Source organism: Triturus cristatus, chromosome 8 (genome assembly GCF_964204655.1).
Source record: "Triturus cristatus chromosome 8, aTriCri1.1, whole genome shotgun sequence".
Lineage (NCBI taxonomy): Eukaryota > Metazoa > Chordata > Amphibia > Caudata > Salamandridae > Triturus > Triturus cristatus.
The window spans coordinates 1,665,182,971-1,665,208,086 of NC_140591.1; positions in this window are offsets into that span (position 1 = coordinate 1,665,182,971).

Below are 25,116 nucleotides of genomic sequence, written 5' to 3' on the forward strand. Positions count from 1 at the left end.
GGAACAGCCATAATGTTTAAACAATAAAAGAAACATTAACGATGAATCCGAAGGAGCAGAGAAATTCAGACGAGCTATAACAATAAAAAAATTCTAAAGAAACACAACATAACATGCAAAGCCATAGAAGAATTATAAAAACAGTATTCATCCAAAAGCAGAGGATGCCGGTCTGGAAGCATCCATAGCAGAGGATTTGTGCGCATTAATGAAACTTTGTAGGCGCACTGGGTCCTCATAAGTTGTAGTCTTGTTATTGTGGGTGACTTTAAATAAACACGGGTGATAGAGGCCGTATCACGCCCCCATCGCCCGCAAATCCGCTCTTAGATTCAGAAAAGCCTTCCGCCGGGTAGCCGTAGCCTTGGCGTAGTCTTGCGCAAAAAACAGGGGAGATCCAGACCAGGTAAGATTCGGAGAGGCTTTGGCCGCCGCCAAAACCATCAAAAGGTCAGTGTACTCCAAAAAGTAGATGATGACCCCTCTGGGTCTCTGAGATGGAGAAGTTGAGGAAGGTGGTCGACCCAACCTGTGAGCTCGTTGAATGTTGAGGGACTTGTCCTGTGCCAGATGCAAGAGCTTAGGAAGGAACGACTTGAAGAAAGTGATTGGGTCAGATCCCTCAAGTCCTTCAACCAGGCCATAAATACGAAGGTTGTTGCGCCTGTTTCTGTTTTCCAACTGCTCCACTTGTTGTTGAAGATCAGAGACTTGAGATTTCAAGTTGGAGACCACAGAAGATGTTTCTTGGAACGACTGAACAGATTTTTCAACTAAAGTTACTCTCGTTTCCATTTGCGACCAGTTATCAGTAAGGACCTGGAGCTTAACATTAGTCTCTTCCATAAAAGGACGCAGGGACCTTATCTCTTCTAACAACAATTCCATGGATACAGGCCCCGAATGTTTTGGAGGCGAAAGAGAATTTGACTTGAGTCTTTTTGTGTTAGATTTAGAGGTATCCTGCGGGTTCTTAGATGGCTCCATTGGCGTATCTGAGCCAGATGAGTTAAGACAGTCTTCTAATTGCGACAGAGCAGAGAAAACCTTAGAATTCTTCACAAATTGGGGCGTGGTAGAACGAGGCAGGCGCGACATTGATTTAAGTCTGCCCATGTGGCGAATCCGTGGAATGGCTAACTCATTGGAGGTCACAGGAAGCAAAAATGAAAACAGCACAAGAAAGAGCACAGCAGGAGTGCGACGACGACTGGATATCGCAAGAAAGGAGTACAGCTAGCTTCAGAGCACCGCAATGAAAACATTCATCTGAGCGCGCACAAAAAAGTGAGTGAAGCCGTTCGGAAAGGGATCAAAATATCATCCATGCGTCAATGTAGAGTAGAGAGGTGGCACCAACTCACTACGTAATTCAAAGTGGACTCAGTCAGAGGAACAGAAAGATGAAAAGATAAGTCCCATCACATACCTCACAAAAGTCCGCAACGCATAAGAGCGTCAACAGCAGAGGGCCTCCAAGCGCGGTGTAGTGAAACAATTTGTTGCTTACAAATGAAAGCAGATGAGAGGGATAATGATGAGTTCATGACTGAGAAAAGGGCATATGAAAACAGACCACTCCATGAAGGAACGTCGTCCTTAAAAGGAATAGGCAGTCCAGTAATGCTGACGCTTCATAATAGGATGAGGAAACAGGAAAACTGGCATATTGAGAGTCGTTAAGGGCTTGGAATTACAAGCATGGAGAGCGCTGAGCTGGCATCACAACAGCAGCCTCATAATGCGCGTCGCTCTACGAATTCAAAATGGCGGCCGCAACCTGACAGGACTTACAGATGCAGTTTGCAGCGTCACGGAGCCTCCAAAATGCAGTCGAAAACAACGAGTAGGGTCAGGGCATGTTCCTACACTTCACCCGTCGATCGTCATCCGGAGACCAGGGCAGGAACCGGCATGTCTTCCAACACCGCCGCGGAGCCTCACCGATGCGCCGCCATCTCCCGCAGGCGCTAAGCCACGCCCCCTAAATTTCAAGTTTTAATTTATAAAAGAGTCTTTCAAATCCATCAGACCGCATCTCCAGTGCAAGAAAGGCTAGAATTTGTAGTAACTAATGAAACACTGGGGAGAATGTGTGCAACCATTAAACAATGGTATAGCCTGAAGCAAAACACAGCAGATTCGGAACTAAATAAGGCATTGTGGGAGGATCTAGAGAACGATGAAAAGTCCCCAGACAACCGTTACCTAAAAAGAGCCTTATCAGAAACCGGTACATGCGCGCTCTGGGAAACCAACTTGTCTTATTCAGCCTTCAAGCAAGTTTTAAATAAGTCAGCAAAACTCCACTCTTTGCTAGTCGACAAAAACATCGTTAGTAAGAGAAAACACGCCTGGATGGTAATTACCAATCATAAGACACTTACCCCAGCGCCGTACTTAAATATCACATTTTCAGCCTACCGGAAGTTACAACTAATGGCCCTGCGCCTAGACAAACTGCCGTCCATCGCAGATCAGCCAACATGGGCACATAAAGGGCCGAAAGACTGTAGACTGTGCGGGAGTAGTAAAGAGGACTTTGTTCATCTAGTCTGCATGTGTCCAAAACTATCAGAAGCACGAACCATCTTTCTAAAACATGCTATGACCATCAGAGGCATAAGGACATGCAGATCCGCTATTATAGCAGGCTTGGACCAAACAGATACCCCACTGAACTGCCAATTAATAAAGTTCCTCTCTACACATGCAAACATATTAAAAACAAATGAATAAATAAACAAATAATAACAATAAATAGATAAACTATTATGGTCTCTGAGCATGGAACCTTAGCGTCAAGACTGACTGGTCCTGACCCAGAACTTGCAGTTTTAAGAGAGTTGGCTAAGATCGTCTGTAGAAACATTCCCCCTTGTGCAGCCGACTGGCATTAATGACGCTTGGGTCTAGTCACCTGTTAACGACAACCATCCGAAAACCTCAGCACGTCACTGAGAGATTGATTAACTGACTGATGACATTTTATACAGAATTGAGAGCTGAGGACGGTTAAACGCAAGTTTTTTTTAAGTCGGTTTTATCTAATAATAATGTTTACTACAGTTCATTAATTTATTAGAAAATGTAATGTTGTGGTTTTAATTAACGTAAACAATAAAAAAAAAGTTATCATTCTCTCCAGTCTATTGTTGCTCTAAAGTTCCAGCTTGGCATGGACAATACGACTCCATGACAGTCACCCAGTGTAGCGGTAGCAGCTGTGAGAGATGCTGCAATCTGCGGATGAAATGAGCAGAACGCCAGCTGCTCGTCAGCATCTTTGGGAGACTGTAGTATGCTCTAAATATTAAAATTAAAAGAGGAGGCAAAAGGAAATGAAAGCTACCTAAAAAAGGAGAAAATGGAAAACTGAACGACTGGGAAACACTCCCTGGCAATCAGTGCACTCATTTTCACACAGATGTGCACATACAATCAGACAAATGACGTCACTCAAAGGGCAAGAGAGTCAGTGGTTGGAGTGGTCTGACCCATTGCCCCATGCAATGTGTTCTCATGGATGGAAGGTGAATATAAATGACGCTCATAAAGACCACTGGCAAGAAAGAGGTCTGAACTAAAGCCTTTTATGTATATCTATCTGTAGGTATTTCTAATGGCTTCTTTTATTACAAAATACTGGCAAGCCACTTAGCCTGCCAAGCATTTCCAACAGATTCCAGCAAGAAGTAAAGCCAAATTATCTGTAAACAGCTTACATACAAATCATAACTCATAGGTAAAGTAAGGAGGGTTGGAGGTGCAAGAGTGGTACTGGGCTGATTCAAGAGAATATAATTAGTTATGGATACCCACAAAGATTGTCTGGAGTACAAAAGAGAGCAGACAGTATATCTGTTTACATAGAAGCTGCAGTCAACCCGAAGGCAAGATTGGCACACAATAGTGCCATAAGTAAACAAATGTACTGAAACTGAGCCAAGCTTACTATAGGCCTTAATCCATTCAGTGTCCATTTGACGTGTTTGTGGGTGTGTGCATGTGTGTGTATATCACAAAATGTAATGCAAACAACCAGTATACATCACAGCAACATGCAACAAATGTCAAGGTAAGCACTCTGAATCTTCACACAAGGTCAGTGCAGATATTTAAAAGTGCATATGGAGGTGCTATTGTAGTAAAGGGGTTGGGAAACCAGTGGGACACATTGGGACTCAGTGCTGTGTCTTACAGTTTTCCCTAGGGACCTAAATGCATGGTAGGGGACTTCCAACAACTTCTAGGCTGGATACACACTATGGGGTGGAATACAATGTCGTTAGGAAAGCATTCCGACTGAATTTGTTCTGGAATGCTTTCCAAACGACTCGAGTTAGGGGAGTCTGACTTAGCAATTTGGATGCATCCGGATGGTTCCGGATATGATTTGGTCGGACTCCCAATGACTTTAATGGAAGCCTGTGTTCGGACCGAATACACAGGCTCCCGTTGAAGAAAGGAGTTGTTGGGGAAAATCGTGCACTCTGTGGCGGGCACCCAATGGTGCCTGCCACACTGTGCATAGCTGGAAATGGGGGGTCCCTTGGGTACTCCTGCAGACCCGATTTGGATTGCCCAGGGTAAAGGGGGGCCCCCAAAGTCAAATTCTGACAGTTGATTTGTGTCAGAACAACTGATTTGGAAAGGCTGTCCGAATTGGACATCCTAATCGCTCGGCTGGAAAATGCACTCCGTAGACCACTGCGATTCAGCTCCGAAAGACTCGATTACTCCCAATGCCTTTCGGAACCGAGTCAGACAATTCGAATGCTTCCCAGCCGTTGTAATCGATTGTTGGATAATGTGTCCAAGTCGAAAGAAGGGTTCCAAATTGTATTCAACTGAATCGGATGCCGTTCTGAGCCTTTCTTGACAACATAGTAATTAACCCCTAAGAATAAAGCAAACCATACTGGACTTGTGAAAAAGCCCTTTTACCCACAGTAATGAGCACAGAACAATGAGACAGAGGTCTTCCTGTCTTGAGAAAACCTGAGAAACCTGCCAGTCTTCTAGAAGAAAGTCAGAAACACCGCAAAGGCCTCTAATGAGAACATTGTTAATGATGAAAAGGACAAAAGGAGCAGAAGAGAAATACTATCAACAACAACAGAAGAACAATTGACTCCTTAGAGCAAAATAAACAAACACAAAACCTGTACAAATATTCATGCACTCTCAAGGACAAATATCAGGACACTGCAACACAACCAAGAATGAGAATTAAAGTGTTGTAACAGGCCAGTGTCTGACAATGTAAGTTCCAGACCACCATGCACTGCAGCCTTCTCTAGCCCACAAGGCCAAGGACAAGAGGTAGCTGTGTAATTCCTGTGTCTTGGGACACTAAACATAACAGGTTTCAAGCACACAAAGATGTGCTTAGGTGTATCAGCGGTTAGTGCGTATCTGTGAATTTCGTGAGTTACTCGTAATGGTTGTGGAGCTGTGACTGTTCACTATGGAGTGGCCCACAGTTCCCTTGGACCACTCAAAGGGTGACACATTTCAAGAAAGAGTTGTGATTAAAGGGGTTCCTGCTCCGTCTTGATGAGGGCCCAGGCCATTAGATAATGGCATTTTGAGAGATAGGAGCTGAGGAAAAGGTGGGATCCTGGTCCATATTAAACAAGCAGCGGACGCACCCAGTGGGCATGCCAAAGGCAAGCCTGTCTGTGCCCATCCGCGACCAGTGCCAGGAACCCTGGATCTCTGATCACCCACCACTATGACGCAGCCACCCTGCTTGCACTCAACCCCTGAAGAAACAACAACTGGCAGATGTCCACGTCAAACACGACCCATGGCAAGTTCTCCTTCCTTCACTGCCGCGAGACCTTCACCACCGCTCCGGCCGCCAACACCACCGACACAGCTGACGCCCTAACATGCATCCTCCTCTTCTGAACTGCTGACCCCCACCCCACTGCCTTGAGACCCTCAAGAGTGAGTAGTGTGCTTAAAAAAACCTTGCTTGTGGTGACAAAAACGTTGCTGTGATTAGGGAGTGAGATCAATAGGTAGCTATGCTTTGATTACACAACAGTGATGAGGCTTAACAAAAAATCACCAAATTCAACCATGAAGAATATCAGTTCCTATTGTATGCAAACAAGGCATGTAAAAGCAAACAAGCAGCTGGATTGATTGATAAATAACTTCTCCAAACAAGGACTACCACTATATAATATCGATCCTCCAGATAGTGCACAGCTGATAGGTGCGCTCACAACATCTGAGTTATTAAACAACAATAACAAAGTGAATTCATTTACAGCCTGGTACATATTACGTTGATTTTCGTTAGACTCAGTCCTTATGTTACTCAGAACAGATTTAAAAACAAGATTGATTCACAAAAAACTTAAATCTGCACCTGCAAATGTAAAACCTTTTTGGGGTGCAGAGTTCAGATTTTGGAATTTGCTCCTAGAGACCGGCGGCAAACTTTAGCTCTCAAGAGTACTGGGATTATTTGACAAAAACTGGCATGAGACAATTCATTGGACAAACTAATGCAAAGGACATAATATAACAAATCCACACTGGGCGCAGGGAAAGTAATAACGTAGAAAACATGAGCAATGGGGCTATTTATTTAGATTTTAAAAGTAAAGTCATTGATTGTAATGGAAATAACCACACTGTACCAAAATCAGCTGGTACTGTACTCAATCAGAGTGCCACAGTCGGTGGCTAAAATAAAATAAAAACTTCTTTCCAAATCTCCCAGGGCCAGTTAGGTTAACAAACACAAGATCGTTTCACTCCTGAGATGCTTGGGATCCTCAGGAAAGAGGTTTTTATGTAACATTCAACCATCGCTGTTGTAAAAATTAAAACTCAAGAAATACATGCAAATGCAAGGGGGAGATCATGAATAACAAAATAATTTGGAGCACATGATTGGCTCATTAGATGAGAAGTTAAAAGAATTGGAGCATTTGTAAGGATGGGTCTCAGAATTGGAGACACCACACATTGACATGGGACAATGTGCGGCTTTTGGTGTTCCTTAAGGGTAAGAGGAATATGTACAGTTGTATTTATACTGGAATGGCTACAATGACATCAGACTACACCAATGTAACCTCCTCCTAAAATCCTAAGAGCTCATAGATTGAACTCAGTCAGTCAAGCCACAGACCCACACATTGCATGTTCACAGAGGGAACATAATAAAATTAATCAATACTATTCCAGACCTAAGGGGAATAGTTTCCCAAGACTTGCTGGCAGTGGAATTTCGGCAAAACATACACTTTCCAGACACTGAAGACTCAGTTACCACCTGGGCCTCAAAGGACATAGCTGCTAAAATCCTTGCCAACAAAGAATCATTCGAGAGCTGGGGTATAACCCTGATCCAACATAAACGCCCCAGATACCCATATCCCCTAACCGGAGGCACTTCCTCACCAAAAGGGAACGAACCAATTGGTCACAAGCATAAATCATGTCTCCGTGGTGTCCGCTCTATTACTCAGGAAAAAAACCCTGGAACAACGCATACTTATCCAATCCAGCCTTGCAACAAAGGACCCTCTAGTCCAGTCCAGGATTGGTCATGGATTCCTTCGACTCTAAATCAACAGAGTTCCTAAAAATGACACAACTCTATTTTCTAACAAACACACACTAAACCAACATACCGACAAAGCTTATCCGGAAACAATTAACTTGTGTTCATGGAACACACATGGCTTTAGTAGCATGGATCAGGATCACGAGACTCAACATTTTTTTCAAAAACACGACATACTCCTCCTCCAAGAGACCTGGAACCTGACACATCCCGCAATTCCAGGCTTTGCAGAACACCACATCTTGGCGAAGAAGCTGTCCAAATTTGGACATCCATGCGGAGGGCTATCGATATACGTATCTCAGAATTTTAACTGGGAAACCGAGATGTTGGATGTGGGGTTAAGCTGGGTTCAAGTAGTAAAAATAACCAGAAAGTTGCTACATCAATTTTTATTAATAAACATCTACATTCACCCCGAACGGTCAAGCAAGGAAGAAAAAATGGAGACACTAGCTAAACTCATTAAAGTCCTACAGAAATCAAACGAGCAATGTCCACTGATAATTTCAGGGGACTTTAATTCTAACCTAAAGAGAGACGGAACATCTAGTCGTAACCAGACCACTAAACTCGGATCAGGTTATATAGCAACGTTCTTGAATAGACTAGAAACACAGGGCCTGACAATCCTCAGAAGTGAAAAAAGGGGAAACTCAACAACAGGACCAACTTATATGAGTGGGAAAGTCAAGTCCACCATAGACTTTACAATAATAAGTAAGAGCATAACAGATAGTATTGTAGACTATGACATAGTCCAGCGTACAGAAAGTGATCACTTTCCCCAAATCATCAGGTTGAAATCAGCAGTCACCAGGCTTAACAAGATAATCTCACTGACTCACTTGCCGGAGAAATTTAATTTGAGAAAAATCAGATGGAGAGGGGGAAAAATCGAAGAAATCCAGGCAACAGCAAACAAATTTATGTTAGAACATGAACAACCAGAGGATGGAGAGCTTGTAAAACACTGGGAAAACATGGTTGACACGTTAATTCAAAAACATTCTGCCCCCCCAGCCAATCAAAACACCTTAAAAACCTTAAAAGAACCCTGGTTCACTGATGAACTAAGACTGGAAAAAAAAAAAATATCTAGGGAGCAACGGAACGTTCACACGTCCAAAAATCAAGGAAACAATTCGAACTACACTCTGTTAAGGAGCCTGAGGAAGAATTACCGTAAAATGCTGTGGGTGGCAAAGGCCAAATACAAAGAATCAATCTGGCTAAAACTTCTATCAGCCAGTAAACAGCAAAACTCTCGGGATTTCTGGGGGATTATTAACAACTTGAACAAAGGCGAAGTGATGTCTCACGATCCTGGCATTAATGCCGATGTCTGGGAAGCCCACGTAAGGAACCTCTATGCAATAAAGGACACTGCCCCATCTAACAAAATGCTACGGGCAACCAACGCAACGGACTCAGGTAACCAAATGGGCCCCCAGGAAAGTTTAAATAGGCTAATCGAACTGGACAAGGAAAAACGGGATTACGACCAGCCAGTACTGACATCCTGCAAAAGTGTAATAAAACTTTTACAGAAACTAAAACCCGAGGGTGCTCCTGGCCCAAACGGACTACCGACAGCCATATTTAAATTGAATAAGGACTTCTGGTCCAACCACTTAACAGCTTTGTTCAACCAAATCTTTATCACTCGTCGTATGCCTACATCGTGGAAAGGAAACATCATCCACCCCATCTACAAAAAGGGGAATAGAAGAACCCCAGCTAACTATAGGCTGATCTCTCTCATAGATGTAGAAGGAAAACTGTATGCTTCATGTCTTTTAGAGCAGGTTCAAGTATGGGTAGAAAATAACAACTTACTTCCCATTTTCCAAATCGGCTTTAGACAGGGGATGGGGACAACAACAAACCTGACGACACTGGCACTGCTGATGGAGAGAGCTGAGAAAAAGAACCAACGATTGTACGGGTGTTTTATAGACATAAGAGCAGCCTTCGATCGAGTGAGCCGGTTAAGACTATGGGAAAAGCTCAAAGACTGGGGGATGCCTAGGATGCTGCTAAACGCTATAATCTGCCTATACACCGACACATGGGCAAGGGTTAAATTAAGCCAGGGATCGAGCTTAACATCAAAAATCAAAACTCAGGACGGCTTAAAACAAGGCTGTGTCCTGGCCCCGTGCCTATTCAACCTGTTTTTGGCAGACTTAGGTAGTAACCTAGGACAAATAAACAACCACGCACCCAAACTAGGGAATGACTACATTCCAATCCTGCAGTTTGCGGACGACATTGTTCTACTAAGCAAAACCCCAATAGGCTTACAACGTCTGATAACCAACCTTCATTCCTATTTAGTACAAGAAAAACTGGAACTAAATAGGGAAAAGACAAAAATTCTTCGACTAGTTGAACATAAGAAGATTAAATTTACATGGTCGATTGATAAGTCAGTACTGGAAGAAGAGAATTACTACCGGTACCTAGGCGTTACAATTGGGAAAAGCAACTCAAAAAAAGAACATACCCTGACTATAAAAGCAAAGTCCCAAACACTGATTTACGCATATAGACAGCTTCAACAAAAAATGGGGGGTCCCAATTATACGCACCTCCTGAGGGTAATGTCTGCCCAAATTCAACCTACACTATCATACGGACTAGTCACTTGGCTCGGAGGTGAGGCCAAAATTTTAAACGAACTACAGAATAAAATCTACAAATCTGTGTTCAATCTGCCTAAATCAGCATCTGCGGCTCAAGTCCGCCTTGAATTTGGCTTACAAAATCAACACTTTCGCTCAATGTCAAGGTTTGCAAAATGGTGTCATAAACTTCGGCTAGCCCAACCCAAGTCCATGGACCACGTTTGTTGGCAAGAAATAAGCTCCCAAAACAGAGAGTCTACCGGAAATTCTTGGGCAATTTACCTGAACTCCTGTTTGCACGAACTAGATCTCCTAGAAACTTGGAACAAAGAAATCGAACATACTACTTTCTGTAAAATAGCCAACAGAGTGGCAAAAAGGAAATCTTTATTAGAGGACAAAACTATACTGGCTTCTCGACGCCACGCTTGGACCGTAATCTCTTCCTACTCTTATCAGAAACAGCAGACCTACTTAGCAACTCACTTTAGTCAACACTTAAAAAAAATCTTCATAGACTACAGACTGGGTCTGCATTATTCTAAAGATCTAAGACCGTCGTGGAAATATCAGAATGAAAGTCTCCAATGTAGACTATGTGGATACCATAATGAAACCCTAACTCATCTGTTTTGCGTGTGCCCAGCGCTAATGACACTGAGAAGGAAATACCTACGTGCTATTTGTCTCAATTTGAACATAAAAACATGCCGGCAAGCGATAATAACTTGGTTGAGTGGCTCCTCTCCCACTTTTGCTTGCCGGGGACTCAAATTCATGACAGAAGCTAAAAAACTACTCCCGGGCAAATGAGTGGCCCTACACTTTAACTAAAGTGGAACACAGTGATTAAGGCCGGACACTCTACCACGTGATTACATCTTAAAACGTGTTAGACTAAGAATTCAAAAACTATAAGTTATTCTTCCGGGGACTTGTGACCTGGTTTTAAAAAAAAAAAAAAAGACAAGACGAAACAAGTAATTTATGATCGCAAGCTTTACAATTGTTTTTATTAAATGTGGATTGTAATAATTTTTATTAATTATGCAATAAAAATTGACATTGACATTGACATTGACATTGACATTGATTCCTTGCGTAGTGGTAAGTTGAAGAAGCACACAATTTTCTGTTGCAGAATGAGCCAAACATAACATTGAACCCACTCAACAATCTCTTCTTTTTTCAGACATCATCAAATGTTTACAATTTCCAGAGAACCGGTGGCCAACTGAGAGTCATGATCAATGCGTTCAACATGAAATTGATTGCCTAAGGCATGATAAGCCACTGGGTGTCACACTAGTCATCTCATCAGTCTTTCAAACATTCCTCACTCCATCTGTGCCGTTCACCTACATGAAGCCAACGAAGATCAACATCATCAAAGCCAACAACTTTTGGACTCTGCTATATGTTCCTGCTATCACTAATAAGTACTTCCTCTGCTCCTTCACATTCATCGGCTATCCCTGGATGCTGACTTGCATGCTCCAACGGACTGTTTTGGAGATCAATTTCTCCATCATTGTCTTCTCTGTTATTCTTGTCTTTATGGCAACAAATCCTAGCAGCAATGCACGAAGTGGTTAGGACCAACTACACAAACCTAACTAGTTTTTTCATGTCTGTAAGTTTAAATGGCTGTTCGAGCTGGTGGACAGTGATGGTGACCCCTTTACCAGAACAATCTATGAAGACTTAGGTCCAGATTTTTCAAACGTTGATGCAGCACAACAACACAACTTGCTATATTGCATCAAATGGAGAGGGCAGGAATGTGCCAAGTCTATCAAGTAATGTTGCATTCCTGCTCTCTCTTTGCACTGGTGCACTAAGTGCAGCCTCGCACGAACATATCCACCGTTGCATCATTAAGCAAGGGGGCCTGAATTGCAGGCAAGATTATTTCTGTGCAGGAACAGGACACATTCCTGAACAAAAAAAAAATTAGAGCTCGGTTCCTCTTTTCAAGTGTGCTGCAGAATGCAGCACACTTGTGGAGATTAAACAATGAGGAGAAATTAAGGCATTTCTCCTCATCGCACCTCTGTCAGGAAGGCATATCATTTAGATGCATTCCCAGGTTTAGCAGTGTGGATAAATCTGGGAATGTGCCAAAATCCATGAGGGGATGTGTGGGAACACCCACAATCTTCCCAAGAACACCTACCCAGGGCAGAGAAACACAAGGCAGCAAATTGCACTGCTATGTCACTATAGATTTTCCAAGCAACGTAGGGCCATGCAAGGTGTCCTTGCATTCCATGGTAAATCTGACTTAAGGGTTGCATTGCCCTTGCAACACCATGTGTGATGCAAGGGCAATGCATTCCAATTATAAATATGCCCCTAAGTGTGTGCAATGACACCGATACTGTTTGCATCTACTCCATGTTGGGATAAACAGAACTTCTGGTTTCACCCTTATAGAGACCCTTCTCTAAAGGAATCTAACCTTCAGTATGTTGTGAGTCAGTGTGGATCGGAATCTGTCTGGAATCTTCAATGAGGTCCAGTTGCTCACCCTCAGTGTAATGTGAGTCAGTGTGGATCGGAATCTGCCTGGAATCTTCAATGAGGTCAAATTGCTCTCCTTCAGTATGTTGTGAGTCAGTGTGGATCGGAATCTGCCTGGAATCTTCAATGAGGTCAAGTTGATCTCCTTCAGTATGTTGTGAATCAGTGTGGATCGGAATCTGCCTGGAATCTTCAAAGAGGTCCAGTTGCTCACCCTCAGTGTAATGTGAGTCAGTGTGGATCGGAATCTGCCTGGAATCTTCAATGAGGTCAAATTGCTCTCCTTCAGTATGTTGTGAGTCAGTGTGGATCGGAATCTGCCTGGAATCTTCAATGAGGTCAAGTTGATCTCCTTCAGTATGTTGTGAATCAGTGTGGATCGGAATCTGCCTGGAATCTTCAATGAGGTCCAGTTGCTCACCCTCAGTGTAATGTGATTCAGTGTGGATCGGAATCTGCCTGGAATCTTCAATGAGGTCAAGTTGCTCTCCTTCAGTAAGTTGTGAGTCAGTGTGGATCGGAATCTGCCTGGAGTCTTCAATGAGGTCCAGTTGCTCACCCTCAGTGTAATGTGAGTCAGTGTGGATCAGAATCTGCCTGGAATCTTCAATGAGGTCAAGTTGCTCTCCTTCAGTATGGTGTGAGTTAGTGTGGATCGGAATCTGCCTGGAATCTTCAATGAGGTCCAGTTGCTCACCTTCACAATGGTGTTAGTCAGTGTGGATATCCTTCATCCCAGCATACCTGAGCACACCAGGGAAAACATGGTGGCCCTAATTGTGTTTATCATCCTGTGTTCCAGTGCTGGGCTGCTTGGTGTGTATTCTTCCCTAAATATTTAATCATTCTTAAGATAGCAGAGAGGAACTCTAGAAAATACATAGGTTGATGCATTATTTATTGCCCCTGATAAATAACGACACCACAGGGTACGTTATTGCAATTTTATATGGAATATCATGTAGATTTTGGTGGTTAACGCACCAAAATCTGCATGCGATGGTAAATCCCATATGTTTTCCCCTGTTACATTTCAACAGGTTTGACCTGCTGAATTTTAAGAAGGTTGGGTTTTTTGATGCATCCTCTAATTATTGGATGTGCTAAATAAAACCAAACTCATAATTCTGTCCCATGCATAAACAGGGGTTTACGCACAGTGCAAAAGTAGCTGGCCAACTTCTAATCATGCACATAGTAGGAAAAACAAAAAACAAAAAACATGAACAATTTTAAGAATTGATGTTCTATTTACATATCTTAAAGGTCAAATGTGTAAAAGACAAAAAGCATATGAAAACAAGACATTTCAAAAGAGCTGATGGTGGCCTCCACCTTCTTTTCCATGGGCCTCAAAGAATTCCTGGAGTTTCACTGAGCCTTGATGTTGGGGAGGCAACTCTTGATATTCCTGAGCCCTGAGACCCATGGTAATACTTAAGATTGCCTTTCTAGGGATGCTTAAACATGCTTAGCCAATTGGGGAATTGTAGGGAGTCCCTCTTTTGCATCTTGGAAGAAGGATTTCAGGGACCAAGGCTGGGTGAAGGTGGTTTACCTTCACATAGATCTCAGTTAGTTCCAAAAATATAGTCTGCACTAAATTTGTCAACTGCATTCCAAAGTAAATTGAATCATAAAGGGGTACATATTTTTCAATTGAAATATGTTTTCCATGTATAATTAAAATATCTAGATCTACTTCCCAGCAAGAAATCTTCCCATTAAGTAAACTTATTAATTTACTTAAGTAATAAAAATAGTATAGATACAGATAGGTTTTATACTCATAGTTGCTATATTTAATGTTATTTGCTTTGCTTTACTGTGCCCAACCACAAAAACAATGTTACTTTACCCTAAGGGGCCGATTACGATCTCGTTAGGAAGGCCTCCAGACGGGTTCCGGAACCAGCAAATCCAATTCGGAGCATATGTTCCCGACCGAATCTTCCCCCATTCTGAACGACCGACTACGATGCGAAGACCTCGTTCAAGAATCGGTTCCGTTCCCAAACCTGTCAGTCCGACTCGTTCGCAGCCGAATTGCACTGTGCAATAGAGCCAGCTTCCGAATGAGCGAGTATGATGCATGAATCGGACATCCATATCGACTCGGTCTCAGACAGACCATAAGCCCCTCTTATGGCTAAAACAAAAGAAGGGTGAAAACCCCAAACTGCTTAGTTGGTCCATTTCCCTACAGGGGATGGACTTTACAGTGGAACATAGACCTGGGAGTAACCATGCCAATGCAGATGGACTCTCTAGGTATTTCCACTTAGAACATGAAAACTCAACTAGTCAAGGTTAGTTTAATGTCCCTGCGTTTGGGGGGGGGGGTTGTGTAGGAGAGTAGTATCTGCTTCACATGGGTACCCCCACTTTTTGCTGGTGTTTCACTGTTTTTCGACCTTAGTCTGGCTGTGGCCCTGCTAATCAGGACCACAGCCTAGCTGCTTCCTCTCTAAAAAGGTTTCCATGTACATTAGGTACATATCTAATTGGATTCTGGAGTGTCTTATAAGCCCCTAGTATATGGTATACTATGTACCTAGGGCATTGGTACATCAGAGGCCTACCAGGGGCTGCAGCATATATTATGCCACCCCTGGGAAGCACTCCAAAATGACACCACAGGTCTGCTACTGCAGCCTAGGTAAAGGTGTGCTTGCACCCCTTACTGTGGTACAGGCTACCTATATAACTGCCCTATACAGATATATCTAAACCTTTAAGCTTGGTTTTATGTGAGTGGGTGCCCAAGCATGAGCTGAGCCCCTCTGCAGCTTTTGGAAATACTTCCTTATGGCTGTTCTGTGATACAGCCATACCATATACTCTTAAGTGCATTATAACCTCGTGGTAAATGCTAACTTTGGGATGGCTACATCAAAACATGTTGTGTTTGGTGTCAAAAGCTTTGGAATACTACCCCCCACCAGTCCTGGCGGCGGGGGTAGCATTCCACCCTTCTAGAGGGAGAGACATGTTCACACTGGCTATACCCGGTAGGACTTTCCTGAGCCCTGGCATCACAAAATGAATGCCTCTGCCACTGACACGGGTCTGGCCTCTTGCTGGTGACCGAAACTCCGGCAAGGGAGGCCTGGACAATAGGTTTCCTGTCGAGGGGAGGTGTCCCCACCTCCCCAGACAGGCTGATGTGTATTGGGGCTGGGCGGAGCACTCTCTGGTGCTTTGAAGTCCTGCACTGGGGGCACACTTGGTGTCCCTGAGCATACTCCAGTTCAAACCGGTTGCAGGGGCTACCTGCCCCTGCTCTGGTGTGAAACTGGACAAAGGATATGGGTGTAACCACCCCTCTTTCCTGGCCCACCCCTAGGTGGGATCTTACAGTTAGTCCATCCTCTAAACTTACTATGAGTATAGGAATCCAGTCCCTAGGACTTTAGATTACCCGGGATGAAACTCTGCAACATACATCCTGGACCTTCAATGTTCTATCCTGACTAGAAGACTGAAGAGATCTCCCTTGGTGTCAAGGAGTGACTCCCCTGCTTGGCAGGCACCAAAGAAGCAACTGACTGGTCTGCAATTCTGAAGCTCCTATCAGGCGCTGAAGTCTCTGCATCCCCAGAGGTGGATTTCCAGACTTTCCCGAGGCTACCCTGAGTCCAGAGCAATGCTGAGGCCCGTGGCTATCGTGGGTGACGTGGAACCATGACCCCTGGACACCATGATTTTTTGCAGCAACACTATCTTCCTGGTCCTCCTCGAAGTTGTGCTTTAGGCTCTGAGTAGCGCCAGCCTTGAGCACCTCCTGCACCAAAGATTGTTGGCCTCCACTCCATGAGTGACCCGTGGGCCAGCTTCATGTGTGACCACTCGAGGCTCCTTCGCGATCACTAGCCCATTGGCTAGCAGGTCCCCACGAAGGCAACTCCTTTTCTGGTTGGGCTTTCCTGGTTGCTCCAGATGTGCCCTGACTTACCCTTGCTGGGTGAGTCCCACAGACCTTGCCAAGGCTTGTTGGGTCTATTCTGGTCGCGGAGACCGCAGCACTTGACAGACTTTGTGGGCAGCTCGAATCCGGCTCGTGGACTTCATCGGTGCCTCCTGGACCTCGTGGATGAAGAGTCAAGACACCCATCAACTCACCTGAAGCACCCAACATCTGTGGGCATTGGTCCATCCTGCCCTAGGTCACTGGCAAGTGACCCAGACTCTGTCCCCCCTGCTTTCAGGTTCCTTCCATCCTAGATCTGGGCTTGGATCTTTTTGGACACTTCTCCTCTTCATGGCAGCAGCAGTTCTTTGCAGGCTCCCATTGAAATCAAAGATGCAACCCAACACCAAAAGACACCTATGCACCCGGCTTCCCTGGGTGAGGTAACTTGAGTACTCCAGTGATCTCGTGGGTGCTTGCCCTAGAACTTCTTAAGTCCAAAAGGGTTTGGTCCTGACTCGATTAGAAGTGTCCCTAATCTTTAAATTTCCAACCGTGACATTGTCCATAGAAGATAACGGGAACCCACGGTTGTGTTTACACACTGCATACAGTCCCCGTGGTTCCCCTGTGTCACTACCTTGGGTGGTTCCTTGGGGTCCCAGCGATTCTAGAGGCTATGGGCCTAGTATCTATCCCAGTCGTGGTTCTTATACCACTTTTTTGGTATATGGTTTGGTACGCCCCTAGGGCCCAAACGTGTAATTGTGCTATTACTGATGATTGCTATCTTGTAACTTAAGTACTTCAAACTCCAGTCTCATAAAGAGACTAGAGGGGTGTGTGTTAATCTAAATACATATATTTTAAATATATACCTGGTGTGGTTGTCCTTTCATTTGATCATTCAAGAGATTATCGACAGGTGAAACAAGCTTCTTTACATTCCTTCACGACTTAGCCTGAAGGCTGCTCTCCATAACTACCACTAGGATAGCTTTCATATAAGGTTGTCTTTAACCATTCACCATAAGGGGTTGTTTGGACTGATACAAGGTGCCCACTAGAACTAGTGGACAGCATATATCAGGCCACCTTCTCACATATGTGTTCAGTAGACAGGCACCCATAGAGTTTAATGGGAGTCCGAGCGAACCAAGTCCATCACCATATGGGTGCATCGGAATCGGTCGCTTGGACTTGCAGAGCACAATTCGTTAGGAAAGCCCTCCGGATCCAAGTCATAGGGAGGGCTTCCCTAGCGAGATCATAATAGGCCCCTAAGTTGTGAAACTTACAGAGATATGTTGCCTTAGCACATCATAACAATATGTAAAAAGATATCTAAAAATAAACATATCCCTATTTCTATTGAACATAGTTTAATAACCTTTTTGTTAACTTTCAAAATTAATATTTAATCATTTTTATTAAAACATAATTGAATTACTTTTAATCAATTTGATACCTCACATTTAATATTTGTTAATACATCATAGAAAAATAATATTTTTATATTGGGAGTCATAATTTAAACATCCTAATAATAATGTTAATTGAATTTAATATATTTAAAATAATACATTTTAAATCAAGTTTTTAATGCTGTAGCATTTTTGTGTTCAATTAAAAAAAATATAACATTATTTTAAATTAATATTTAACATTAAAATAGTTTTCTACCTTTTAATGTTTAATATATTTTTACACTTTTCCAAAAAATGTAATAAGATGAGGATCTCCACGCCAGTGGCAGAGAACACTGCTGACGTTAAAATTACTGGTAGTAACTACTAACTAAGGGCCTCATTGCGATACCAAACAAACCAAACGTCCAACAGCAGTGGCAGCGGTCTGATTCCGACTGCCAAGAACGCAAACTAATCTCTGCTGTAATACGATGAATGCAGACTTATCCTCCGAATGCGGCAGCAAGAAAGCCATCCACATGGAGTTCAGAGGAAATAAAGCCATCGGCATAGAGCAGTGCAGTCAGAAAGTACAGGGCTTGTATTGCGTCACTTTGAATTATCAAGCCATGAATTTTCTTCACTGTGTCAATGATGATGTGACTGTACAGAATACACTTACAACAATGACAATGTACTTTTTCTTTGAACAGGTGGAACTGGCACATCTGCACAGAGTCAAGACACTCACCAGACTCCATCTGCAGCTCATGATCAAGCCCTCCGTGATGCTGGCTTTCCTGGAGAAGTGGACATGGAGGACTGACCTGACCCATCTGGTGGGCCTGGGCAGACAGCAACAGTGACCCTCAGCATGCCCACAATCAAATCTCCCACCCCAGCTGCAACATCTGTGCTAACCTCTGCCTCAACAACCAGTGCTCCTAGCACAGCCAGCAACATCTGTCTCCCAGTTTAACCTCAGGAGGTGAGGGTTAACAAAAACCAGTGACGACATAGGAGGCAGTGGGAGGGTCAGGCTGTGTCAAGGACACAGGCCCGTGGGGACAGGGGTGGTGGGAGGTTAACAGTGGACGGGCTAAGTGAGGCCACTGCTGCCAATGACACTCAGGCCAACCTTGAGAGACACCTTGGCATCTATGAGGACAACCAAGGAGCGATGGGCCAGATAATAGCGGACCTCCCGGAGATAAAGTTGCTACAGAGGTCCAAAGATCTGCAGCTTGAAGCCCACAATGAGAACACTGTCGATCTGATCGGGTGCGGAAGGAGATAAGTGCCACACTCTGCAGGGCTTTTTTCAACAACTGCCCCTTTATCTGGTACTACAACATCTCACCCATCTACATCTGTGGCTGCCACACAAAGGGAGGCCTTGACAGAATATGAGTCCTCAGAGTCCATTGACCCTGTAGCAGCGGATCCGGGCCGGGACGTCCTGGGAAAATTCCAGAAGGTTCATGTGGCAAGGCACCAACCACTGCCAGGAATAGGCATTGCACCTGATGTCCCACTTTATGTGACACAGCTTCACTTTGATGCCTCTCTGAGTACACATTTCCATTTCAGATTGGAGGTGTTTGATGGACTTTGGAATAGAGACAATGTGGTTCTTACTCTAATGTTTCATCTAAGAACACTGACGCCTACACTTTCACCTTATCTATTGTAATTTCACATCCTAGTTTTTTTCAATATCACTATTTACACTGCAATAATGTCAATGCACACTATTTCTCAGGCTCCTGTTGCATCATTAACATCTAGCAAAGTATTGTGTACTCACCATGTGAACATCTAATTATAACTATGATCAATGTGTCTGAGCATCAACATGTGAAGTGTCTACTATGTGCATACGATTACCACAAATATTTCACACTAACATAGACAAACATGTGTCTAGTCTCATCCAAAGTTTATTACAGAGTACCAATCGTAAGCTGGCATAATTTTTGTTACAAATCAAATATCATACAACAGTGAAATGATCAGTCTCACACAATTCCAAGCTCATGTTGAGCACACAACAAAATGATAGAAGGTGAAACACATCACAATGCCAAAACATTATGACACATGCCAATTTGGTCATTTCATCAGCTGGGGCTATAGTAACTAACTCACACTAGGAATACCTCATCAGCGAGGAAAAATGAAACTATATATATATCAAAAAATACAGGTGTGATGGCACAGGTCCTTTCTAAATCAGTGTAGCAGCCTCTGATGGAATGTCACACCCAAATGTCAGTGGTGTGCCACATGCACTGTGGCTCACAATGATTAGACATATCAACAGCTACATCCCGTCCATACACATTGAGGACTTGAGCAAGAATTGGTCCTACTACTACATTCTGTTGGAGAACACGATGGCACACATATGGCAATAGGAACACCACACAACTGCAAAGTCCAATGGATTCATTGCTACTTGCATCCTATAACAGTGGAAGCAGGCTTGGTACTGGAGATCTACACCAAAAATCGGTGGCAGACATCTCCAAGAATAATCCATGTCCACTTCGTACTTCATAACAGCATCACATACTTGCTTATGTCACAACTCAGAAATGCCAAATTGAGGACGACATGGTGAAGATACATACAACAGACAATACATAGAGATTAGCAAGGAAGCCATACATTTTACTACAAACACAGTCCACTTCTGGAGTACACAGTAGATTTCCAAATATCACCTACACAAACACAAACACAAACATACTGTGCATACTGTACACATATTTTTCCATATCTGTACATACCAAACAGGTAGCCAGCAACAATCTCCTCACATCATCACAACTGCAGTCACTGCGACAGACTAAGTAATTACAACACACATCATACTTACACTCATGGGAATAAGTTGTTGATGACCACTTGATGCATGTCAACTTATCCCTAGACCATTATCATCATCATTTGGCATTTCTAGATCCTCACCCGGTGGTACCTGCTGGTCTTCATCCTCTGCTATGAGAGGGATGTTCTGTTGCAGTGCAAGGTTGTGGAGCATAGACCATGCAACGGTGATGTGACACACTTTCCTGGGTAAGTGGAGGAGGGCCCCCACTGTCCAGTCCACACATGTGAATCTGGCCTTCAGGTGCCCAAAAGACCGCTCGCACTGGCCGCCTTGTTCTTCCATGGGGCTCTTGAATCAGAATTTCCGTAGCACTTTTGGATTCCTCAGCAGTGGCAACAACCATGGGTGGTTGGGATATGCTGAGTCTCCTAGTTGGAAGACAGACAGAAGTGCTAAAAACTTGTGACAGTTCCTGATCATGCAACCTGACATCACACACACAAAGGTTGGAGACATCATGCTCACCAACAAGCCAGGCCTTCTCCGGTAGTAGTCGTGACATCAGCTGGGGTATGCTGCAGTACAAAGGAGTCATAGCAGAACTAGGGAATCTGGCACAGATGCGTGATTTGTATAAATTAGCAAAACAAACCACTTGCAAGTTGATAGAATAGAAGTGCTTCATGTTCCGATACACCTGTTCATTTACCTGTGGTGCCACCAAGGTGATATGTGTGCCATCTATCGATCCTTGCATTTGTCACCCCAAGTGGGACGGGTATGCTCAGATGTAAGTCCCGTGCTCTCCATGCCACTGGAATCAAGCTATCCTGGCTGAAGAGGGTTGAAACCCCGAAACCGGTCCTAGGATGCTTGTTTCCAGTCCAGGGAGGACCTGGCTTGGCAGTTCGGTCTGGACTGTTCCCATGAGACACAGGGTCAAGACTGATTTGCATATGGCTGGGTCCAAACTGGAATGGTGTGGTGAGCAAAAAAACTATGGATTTAGGCCCAGATCTCTGTACTGGGGTGAATGTATGACATTGTTCTGCATTCTGTCCATCAACTGTTGTTTTTATATCTATCGATCCTATCACATGTGGGATGCGACCCAATCTATAAAAGTCTCTATTCACATTGGCCACATCTTCACGCCTGAGGAACTGCTTATAGCTTTCCATGTGTCTCACCATTGCTGCAAGTACATCACGCATTGCTCAACTAAACATAGGTTGTGACATTCCTCCACATATGGCTACAGTCTACTGAAAGGAAAGTGTCGCAAAGAAATGTTGTGCTGCCATGATTTTCACCATTGGTGTCAGAGCAATGGGATAGTGTTCATGACCAAGTAAACCAGGATCCAACTGCGCACATAAATCTTGTAGTGGCTGCCAATTAATATGAAACTTCATAGTTAGGTGGTCTGGAGGCTGTCGTCTCCTCCCTCTGGCACAAAACCTATACGAGGACTGGAGACACAGATGGATAGAGGTCACAGTGTCCACATGAACATTTGCCAAGACACACCCAAAAGTGATGGGAAAAGACATAAATGCATATGTGAGCACGTCCACTGCACTCAATACTTTCATACTTGATTAGTTCTTGTATGATGAAAGTGAATGAGATGCATTTCACACAGATGTATGCTACAAAGCTCACGGGTGGCAGTTACTAGATACATATATTATTGATTTTGTAAGTAGAAAACAGTTTCATGATGTCTATATCAGAACTGACAAGGTGGAGGCCCAGACTCACCAATGGGACATGCAACCGCCGTCCTATTTAAAGTGCGCAATAGGCGTCTACTACCACTGTGGGCAACGTGATTGGCTAACTTTGTAAAATGTGCCCGCCATGTTTAGAAGTGATGTTTACACAGACAGAGTTGACCGCCTATGTAGATGCCTGCAATCGCCTATGGGACATGCTCAATCGGCATCCACCGACTGATTTGAACCACAAGGTAGGCGTCTTCTACCACTGCAGACACAACCATTAGCTAACCTTATAAAATGTGACCGCCGTAGTTCGAAGTGCTGTTTATGCAGGTAGATATGACCGCCTAAGTGGATGCCTGTTATCGCCCATGGGACATGTCCAATCAGTGTGCTGGCTGATTTGAACCACGCGGTAGGCTTCTTCCACCACTGTGGGCATAGCCATTGGCTATGCCCAACTGTTCTACATGTAATGTGTCAGGGAAACAGGAGCCATAGCAGATTGCAGGGCCTTATGTCAATGTGTAGGGGTGCATTACATTTCAAAATCCCATTTAATGATATCTGTTACCTTTGGAATGAGCTAAGGACCTACGTAGGCAGGGTGATGACATATTTGATATATACATGACACTGGATTAGGTATATGATCACACATGCAGTTGGATCAGACTGTGGTGATGACACCATTATTTGTTTATAGAGACACAACTCATTAAAAAAAAAGCATCCATGCATGTTCTTGTTGCACTGTGGGGGCCAAGTAAATTTTCTTACACCAATTGAATTCCGGACTACTGTGTGATGTGCTGTGTTATGACATGCTTCTGTAGTGTGTTCAGGCTCTTGTAACATACATTTTTCTCTTCTTGTTTCAGCATCTACCCAGGGCAGCCAAGGAGACAGGGCAGAGACAGGTGGGGAAAAAGCTGACCACAGTGGTTCTCTTCAAACACTAACACTGGGGGACCCAATGGCCCAGAGGGTGGTGGGAGTGTCACAGAGAAGTAGCACGATGACTCAATTGCAACATCTTTGCCAAGCTTCAGTGTACCCTCCCCAGTGGTGTTGGACTCCCCTGAACATCAGTTTTCTACATCCGTGTCCGCCACCCCGTTCCATCTTCACCGTCCCTTGCTACACCCCAACCATTTGTCAGGGGCCCTCTAACCAAAGGAGGGGAGCTTCTCCTTACTCTAATCACTTCACCCCCTGCCTCTGTCTCTCCTGCTGCCCTGAGAGTGGTGGCTATTGACCTCCTGAGGCAGATCTCTCTGGGTCAGACAGCAGTGTTGAATGCCCTCCAGGTACAAACAACCCAGCAAACCTTGATGGTGTTGTACAAGTAAAGCAATCAAGCTGACATGTCTGGCTTACAGACATCTTTTCAGGCTCTGGCTTCCACACTCATTGCAGGCTTCCAACATTCCCACCTTTCCACCCCAACCTCCTGTCCCTTCCACAACCACTATCCCTCTCCCTCTACCTGTCCAAGCACATGCAAATGTCACACACCCACATCAACAGTCACAACCACCACACACAAACACAAAGCTGAGAGGACAAAAACAAGCACACTCACTCAACATGCAGTCACCACACTCACCGCCACAATCACCATCACACAGCCAGACAGCACACCCATAACACCACCCACAGACACTTCCACCATCACACTGCCAGACACCACACCCACAACACCACCTACAGACACTTCCAACATCACACCTCCAGACACCACACCCACAACGCCAGCCACAGAGACATCACACACTTTCAAGCACAGGAAACATCCACACCAAAATATACATCAGACACCCAGAAACATGCATGTACCGCACATAACTCCACACCTCAAGCCTCACACCCCAACATTTATTTTTGCTTATTATGTATACTTAAAAATCAAAGGTACATTTATTTTTAAAATCAAAAAAAGGTTATTAATATATGTTATTGTTAAACATTATGTATTTTTACAATAAAAATATTTCTAACATTCAATTTAATTTATATATATTTTTTAAGAGTCAAAATAAATTATATATAATTGATATTATTTCTTTTGGGGTTCCTTTTTAACTCCCTGTATCCATTATTTTCTTTGGATGGATGTTGCAGTATCAGTAGTTGGCCATATTTGGTGCTGGACTAACTAATGGTCCTTCTTGGACTGTAGTAACTTACATTTGTGAATTTGGCTCTACCCCCTCTGTCAGGGGGTGGAAATATTTAATATAACACTTTTGAGTAGCTTTATATTCGTAAACTGTGAATAGGCAAAAGTAGCAAAGTTAGTCAAAAGTTTAAGTGTGCACATATATGGAACATTACCTTTGTGAATAGGCCCTTTTGCTTCTAATTTGTTCATGTTAAATCTTATCTTTCAGAAGCACTGTTTGCACTCCTCTCAAGAACCCTCCATGGTTTATACTACCAGCTATGAATCTCACTTTGATGATAATGCTCCAAACTTCCCCTAAGAAA